Genomic DNA, 8,943 nt, shown 5'->3' with positions numbered 1-8,943 from the left:
AGTAAAAATTCCATTACGGTGACCGAACACCCCCCCTATTCGCCGGATTTGGCCCCGTGTGACTTCTTCTTGTTCCCAAAAACCAAATTGGTACTTCGGGGGCGGCATTTGGGGGACATAAATGAGATAAAAAAAGCTACGACGGGGCAGCTGAGAAACCTACAACCAGAGGACTTTCAAGGAGCCTTCTCACAGTGGAAACGGCGTTGGCACAAGTGCATTATGTCACAGGGGGAGTACTTTGAAGGGGATAAAATTGATTTACCTGAATAATTGTAAAATAAAATTTTTAAAAAACTTTTATACGTACTTTCCGGACAAACCTCGTAATTATATTACGCACCAAAAGTACCTTAGACAAAACAGTGTATTTTATAATATCAATGATGCTGTTTATGTTTAAAGGCGACGCAACGATGGCTTGACACTCAAATTTCATAAAAAAATATATTCAGGCGAGGGATAGGCAGCAGCGTCTCTCTTAAAACATCTCTAAAGCCTAACTGCGGTTGCCAACCCGCTTGCTAAGCGTGGCAAGTACTAGCAACCTCCCCTAAGAGTGAGGCTAATGTTCAACAGTCAGTGAACAGTTAAGGCTGATATGATGATCTAGGGTCATACGGACGCGGTGACAGCTGCGGACGTGTATTTTTAGTTCTCGTATTCATTTATCTTTTAAATTGTTAAAAACAAGTATATTTGGATTTCAAAAGTAATCATTCTGCTCCTTAAAGTGTAACCTTTAAAACTCTATATTCCATTATTCTGGATCTGAAATAGTTTTGATATAGTGATCAAATTAAGTTATTCTAACCGTTAAATTCTACTCGACTTAGTGACCGTGAATTGTGCTTAGTGACCTTGTGAGCTTCAATGTCAATAATTGTTCAGTAATTACTCACAACCGCACTCACTGCGCTGTATATATATTTCATAATTTCGAAAAAGTTTTTAAGTTGTCGCTGGCGCGGAGGTGCAAGCGCAAAGTGCGACATTGACGGAGGTTGCGGGTTCAAGTCTTGAAATTCATCCTTTGATTTTTTTTTATTATTATTGTTGTTATTTTTTTTTTTTTTTTACAATGTCGTCAGACAAAATACAATGTGCTGGATGCCTTAAATTAATTGAAAACAAGAGATATCTTTGTTGTGGTGGATGTAATCAACACTTTGATTTGGATTGCGCAAATATATCCGAGCAGCGCTTTTATAACACCTTAACGAAGGAGCATAGAGACGCTTGGCGGTGTGTGATGTGTAAAAGCAGGCAACCTAAATTCGACAATACGAATACTCCTGTTCGAGCAGCAGTAGATGGTGTTACTGTGCAGCGCGGAGGAGCAGTTCCGGGCTCACCCTTGCATATGGATATTTCTCTGGCAGAGCAGTCAATATTAAATGATACCACTCTAAATACCACCAGCGAAATAACGGATATACAAGCGCTTACTATGGAGATACGTCTTTTTAGAGATGAAATGAAGTCGACACGGGCTCAGTTAAAAACTTTAAATGAGACATTGACTGCAATCTCGAGTAGAGTTAGTGCATGCGAGAGTCGTATGGATAAGATAGACGAATGCATTAATAGCTTGGAGAATCGGATGGGCAATATGTCCGGTGTGCAGCAATGTGACACATCACTTCTCGCTTCTATTAACGAGTTAAAAATGGACATCAACGATAGAGATCAAGATCTTTTATTAAACGATATAGAAATATCTTGTATTTCGGAGCAAAAAGAGGAAAGCCTGTCGCATGTTGTTACGACTCTCGCTGTTAAGCTGGGTGTTAATTTGTCCGATCAGGACATAGTGAGTGCGAGACGTGTGGGACGCATGGCAGAGTCTCTAGAAGTGAGTTCGGAGCGCCCTCGTCCTATTGTGGTACGACTGGCGCGCCGTGCTATCCGTGATCAGCTTCTACAGGCTGCGCGGGTACGCCGCGGTGCCACCACGGAAGGAACGGGACTGCCAGGCGTACCGCGCCGCTTTTATGTAAATGAGAGGTTGACAAAGGTTAACAGACAACTATTTCGACGCGCACGGACTTTTTGTAATCAGTGTAAATGGCGCTACGTGTGGACAAAGGAAGGCAGGATATATGTGCGGCAATATCACGATAAAGGTTCTCCACGTTTGCGTTTGCGGACGGACGATGATTTTGTTCGAGTTTTTGGTCCGGAAGCGGTTCGTTCTATTTTTTAAATCTCTACGTTACACATATTTAGTACTCTGCTGTAATTACATTATATTCGAAATTTCTAAAAATGTACAAAAAACATTATTATTTGTTTATAATCTATATTTTATTGTTATCAGTGTACAAAAGCTTGAGGTAGTGTTAGTTTTATTTCTTTTTTATGGTATTTTGTTACATTTATTGCATGCTTTAGTCAATTTTTTTACAATTTTGGAGTATATTTATTTATTGTTTAATAGCTTGAGTGGTTTTGTATATATTTTCCTTTTTTATACACATTGTACGGCTACTCCGCTATTTACATATAAAAGTAGGGTGAACCAGTGTGTCGCAGTGATAATATTCTATGATCTTGAACCGTTTGTATCGATACTACACATGTACCGATTATTGTTTTTTTACACCTTTTACTTATATTTTAATAACTTACTATTTTCTTTTGTTTACAATTATTTTGAAGTATGTGTTGTGTCTATTTATCTACTACTATTTATTACATTAATTAATACAAATTTACCAAAAATATATTTACAAATGTACAATTATGACTTATATATATATGCATGTGTATATGCGATGCCATGATGATGAAAAGTCAATTTTTTAAGTTAGCGCTATATAATGCGGGATCGTTGAACACGGGTCATGATGATTTCCTTATTGCAATGAATCGTTTCGAACCGGATATTGTGGCGATAAACGAGACATGGTTGCCGGCAGGCCAGGAAGCGCGTGCCCCCACGGTGCCAGGGTACCGGCTAAGGAACACGCCGCGTCCGCAGTACATGCGTGGCGGTAGAGGGGGTGGTGTAGCTTTTTATGTTAAGCAAGGCATGCGCGTGCGCTATGTAAAGCATCCCAATGGAGGTATTGAGCAGATGTGGCTATCGACAATAGTAAATGGTTATCGTGTTATTGTAGGTACGGCATATAGACCACAGTGGTTAAACGTAGACTTATTTATTGATGCATTAACCGAATCGGTAACATATTTTTCAAACTATGATCACGTTGTGCTGCTAGGTGATTTTAATATCAATTTACTCGATAGTTCGAATAACAGTGTAATTAAATTCAACCAATTTTTAAGCTGTATGGATCTGAAACAGATAGTAAATGAACCGACACATTTTTCATTTGGTTCCGATACTTTAATTGATCTTGTATGTACAAATTGTAGGATCCGTGACATTTCTGTCACAAATATTACTGGTTCACTTGGTCATGCGATGATAAATGTTACTCTCACATTAAGGAAATCTAAAATTCCACCTAGATCCGTGACATATAGACCCATAAAAAATATAGACATAAATAAATTTAATGAGGACCTTCTTACACATGATTGGGCGTCTGTTTCGTGTATGAGCACGGTTGATGATATGGTTGATAGATTTAATACGCTTATTATGTCCCTTTTCGACAGGCATGCTCCAATAATAACGAGAAAATTCAAACGTCATCAGTCGCTTCCTTGGATAACTGATACAATTAAGTGCATGATTGACTTACGCAACAAAGCACATAATAAATATCGTAAGTCTAAATTGGAGAGGGACAAAAAATATTATAAAGACCTCAAAAATACAGTGTCTATGAGTATTGCTGCTGAGAAGAAAGCCTATTATAATCATTATATTAACTCTAATACGAGTAATAGTAAAGTGTTTTGGAAGAATTTGAGGGATAGAATATTAATAGATCCTTGTAAAAGTGATTATCTTCCTGACAGCTTTAACGACCCTAACAGTATTAATGAATATTTTCTAAGAGTGCCCGGACCTAAAACAGTCCCTATTTCACAGTTAACCTATTTTGAATTTCATCGGTTTAATGCAACGACGCCTAGTTTTAGATTGGAACCTATCAGTTCAAATGATGTTGCCAAGTATATTTTGTCCATACAATCAAACGCAATTGGGACTGATGGTATTAGTCGGGACATGGTTTTGCTTACCCTACCACATACTCTCTCTATTATTACTGATATAATTAACAAATCAATTGTAACAGGTGTGGTTCCTCATCAGTGGAAAAAGGCATTAATCACTCCTCTTCCTAAAGTTGACCATCCAAAGGAATTTAAAGATCTGAGACCTATTAGTATATTGCCTTTTTTATCTAAAATCTTGGAAAAAGCCATATACTTTCAATTATTAAAATACATTGAAGTCAACAAGATACTGCCGCTTTTCCAGTCGGGGTTTCGAAAGGGCAGAGGCACTGTCACAACATTGCTTGATGTGACAGACAACATATTGGCTGCTCAAGATGATGGTCAAGGCTCTATATTAACTTTACTTGATTTTTCCCGCGCATTTGATAGTCTCAATATTTCATTGTTACTCTCTAAATTGTCATATTATGGGTTTGATCATCACTCGATTAATTGGTTTAGGAGTTATTTAGGAGAGCGATTTCAGGCGGTTAAATTGCTGAAGGATGATGGTACTTGTATGATATCTTCCCCCAGGTTGGTGAAGCGTGGAGTTCCTCAAGGATCTATACTGGGCCCACTTCTATTTATTATATACAGTGCCGACCTCCCTAATGTTATTAAGAACTGTAACTATCATTGTTATGCGGACGATGTACAACTGTATATATCTAGAAATCAAATTGGGATATCTAATGCCGTTCAGAAAATGAATGAAGATTTAGATCGCATCGCTGCATGGTCTAATAATAATGCTCTTGTTCTTAATCCTTTAAAATCAAAATATATGGTAATTGGCTCGAAAAATCAAATTAAGAAGGCATCGAACAATAATCTAGTTGTAAAGATCGGTGATACAAATATTGAACATGTTTGCGAGGCAAAGAACCTTGGTGTGCTTTTTGACAGTAATTTGCGTTTTGAAAACCATGTGTTGGGTTTGGTCCGGAATTGCTTTTATCGACTTAAAATATTATACAAGATACGAAATTTGTTGTCAGAAAGATCACGAATTACACTCTGTGAGTCTCTTGTGTTATCCAGATTAAATTATGGTGATCTGGTCTACGGGCCTCGTCTCCTTTCTTCATCTCGTCGAATGATACAGAGGATTCAGAATGCGTGCTGTCGCTTTTGCTTTGTTATTTCACCTCGTAGTCACATTACACCATATTTGAATGAAGCATCTATGTTGAACATGGACTCACGTAGACGATTGCACCTTGCTGTACTTATGTTTGATCTTCTGAAATTTAAATCCCCTGAATATCTATATAAAAAACTCAAATTTCCGACTTTCAACAATTATTATGGATGTAATGTGTCTCGATCAACGCGGCCCCCGTTGGCGGTTCATAACCATAGAACAGTCGCTTTTACCGGATGTTTTCGCCACCAGGCGACTAAATGCTGGAATAACATACCCCCTCCAATGAGACTAGCTGCATCCAAATCAATTTTTAAAAAGTTGATAAAGCAACATTTATTAAATAAGCAAAAATTTGGATTAGTCGCCTGGTAGCGACTGCTTTTAACATAATTACTGTGGTGAATTATTATTTATATATGTTAAATATTATGTTTAATTAATTAATGAAATATATTATTTATGCATCATCTATATAAGTATGTATCTATATAATATAATTTTACCTTTTGCTATTAAATTGGTTACACAGGTTACACTCTGGGTTTGTTGCACGCGTCCGTGTAGCCTTGCTTCAGGTTGCAGCTGAAAATCAGTGCTTTGCTTTTAAGCAAAAGTATCACTGAGCTGTAGCCTTTTTGGGTCACTGCGACACACTTGGTGAAAACATATCTCCAATATTTATTTTATGTTTTATATGTTGTTTTATATTTGAAAAAATGTAAATAATCAAATTGTACCATTTTATTCATTAATTTACGTGTGTTAAATGGCTCAAATAAAGTGTTTATCTATCTATCTATCTATCTATGATGATTGTTTATTTATTTAGTTTGTGAAAAGTTAGTCTACTCCGTAGATACATACGTACCATACGTGTATTAAGGGGGAGGGGTTAGGTACGCCGTGCCCATCCCAATACTATCCTTTGCATAGTGCCCACCCCAGGATCCGAACGAAGCTAAAACATATCTGATTGTACATGTACACCTTTTACAAGGGGCCCGGACATCCTGCAAAATAATCTTAAGTATGCCAATATAATTACATATTTATTTTAAATTATATTAATTTTCTTAAACATCTTGTGTTAAAATGTGTACCTACATTTATTAATAAAAATCAGACTAACTACTTTAAATATAATAAAACGTTATAATTGTTATTATACCAAATTTGGTCATAAAATATTCTTGTAATGTATATAGAATACTAATTTATATTTTAATCAATTTTATAATTATTTATTGTCATGATACTTGAATAAAAAGTAATGAAATTGTAAGAACACGTGGTCTCGCTGACTTGTTCACTCGAATTCGGCCCTGTAGATATAAAAGGTTGTTATTTGGGTGGGGAGACACTTCTTGTCCAACCGTTGAACAGAGCGGAGCTCCCTGACGTATCAAGAGTGAACAAGTATAGTGAACCACGTGGTCATTATATAAAATATATCACAATTATTGTTGATGGAAGTCCTAAAGAAGCTATATTTAAATAAGTGTCAATGGACTAACAGAAGTTGGGTATTTATGTTATATTATTTGTTATATATCAAATATAAAGTAAAATAAGTAAATATATGATTTAATAGTATGATATCTAAAGTAAATGAACTAAGTGAACTTGTACTTCATTTCTATTTATTGCCAAGAGGCTTATAACCTTTATATTGCTAAAGAATATATTATATACATCTGTATATGTAAAGTTAGTATTACGTAGTACCCCACATATCATTTTATATATGTATTAAATATTATAAATAAAAAAAATGCCTTTTCTAATACCCGCATGTATCTGGCCAGTACAGCAATTTTGATTTATCTCGAAGAAGATTGTCAAAATAATGCTCACATTTCCAAGCATGTTTGAGAAATAGTATTTTTCCAAAGGCACACCACGCACTCGGCTGTCAAGTGAGTTTACATAGGTGGCTATTAATCACGACCCATGTCTCTTGCGGTAAATTATTCAGTTCCACCGATGGAAACAATAAAGGAATCCTAATGATTTTACTCGATATTTAATGCGCAGCACCAGAAGTAACATTAGCAACCAATGAGATTTAAATTATTCACCTACTTTTTATTCGACCTGAAATATAAATGTAAAGCAGTGGATGGTTTCCAATATTGAAGTTTAATTAGCAATAAATATATTGAATACTAACAGTTTCCCGCGACGTTGCCCGCTTCTAACTACTTATGTAGTTCCCGTATAACATTCCCATTGGAACCCTTTATGAATCCAGTATTGTATTATACTAAATGATAATTACATACTTAATAACTTTATAAAGTTTCAGCCAATTCAACTGATCGGTTATTTTATAGCATTTTATTATCCATCAAAAAAATTTGCACATATGATGGAAAGTCCTTGTCAGCCCATTATCAAACTTGTGATACTATCGATGATGTACATCATATTCTATTAGTGTCGTATTAACACGAAGGAAAGATAAGAATTCATGCGCCACTTTAACTTAAATAAATTGAATGTTGGTCTTATTCAATCTATGTTAGCTGAACTTAAACCAGAATTTTTTTAATATCTCTGGAAATTATTGATGCCCATTAATTCTTCTCTTTCCGCGTCTAGGGAAAGTAGATAAAGTTTTGTTTGAGAAATCAGTTCAGGGTACAATAGGACTGATATACCTGAAGAAGGTAAAAGCCCTTAAAATAATATTAAAAAATATATATATATCTAATATATAAAATTCTCGTGTCGCGGTGTTTGTTACCAAACTCCTCCGAAACGGCTTTACCGATATTTATGAAATTTTGTGTGCATATTGTGTAGGTCTGAGAATCGGCCAACATCTATTTTTCATACCCGTCAATGATAAGGGTGACCCACCCCAAAATATATTTTTTTATTTTTTTGACAATTTTTTTTAATTTTATTTTATTATAATTTAGCATTGAAAAATACATACAACTTTAAATTTTCATCGTTTTACGATCAACCCCTGTATTTTAATCGCGATTTTATATTTCGCAATAAGTGGTAAAACGTTTACGGGGTCAGCTAGTAATTATATATATATATAATTATATATACTGTTTGTTATATTTCAATCGGTATATATAATATACCGATTGAAATATAACAAACAGTAAATGTTAAGTGGAGTAAACCGCAACGCATTAGTGAAAACTGAGTTCAAATCGGTTAAGCCGTTTCTAAGATTAGCGTACAAATGTACAGACAGACAAAAAACTTAAAAAAAATCATTGTTTTGGGTTCTATCTTCCATGTACAGACAGCGGTCAGTTACTTTATTATATGTATTGATTAACGCCTAGTGGCTCTAGTGCAATGCTAGCGATTTGTATACGACTGTATTTCACCACAGAGCGCAGTTCTAATTCATGGTATTCCATCGACTCTGCAAATATTTTAAGGTCATCACACTTCGTAATTTCTTTACACCAGGGGTGGCCAACCGGTCGAGCGGGGGGGGGGAGGGATTGTTAGTAATGGGGAGGTTAGTCCCCGTTGCTATCAAAGTATCCTATCAGGTCGACCTCCACGCGGTTCCCCCTGGAAACTATTATGACTAATTTATCGTTCAATTCGTCACGATAGGCTAACTGACCTGCCTTTTCATTCTCACCTATCATCCCTGACTGGTGCCTGCCAGCGTATAC

The sequence above is a fragment of the Galleria mellonella genome, unplaced genomic scaffold (assembly GCF_026898425.1).
Source record: "Galleria mellonella isolate WM207_F2 unplaced genomic scaffold, CSIRO_AGI_GalMel_v1 utg117, whole genome shotgun sequence".
Taxonomy (NCBI): domain Eukaryota; kingdom Metazoa; phylum Arthropoda; class Insecta; order Lepidoptera; family Pyralidae; genus Galleria; species Galleria mellonella.
The sequence above is the reverse complement of the archived record's forward strand: the minus strand, read 5'-3'. Positions refer to the sequence as shown.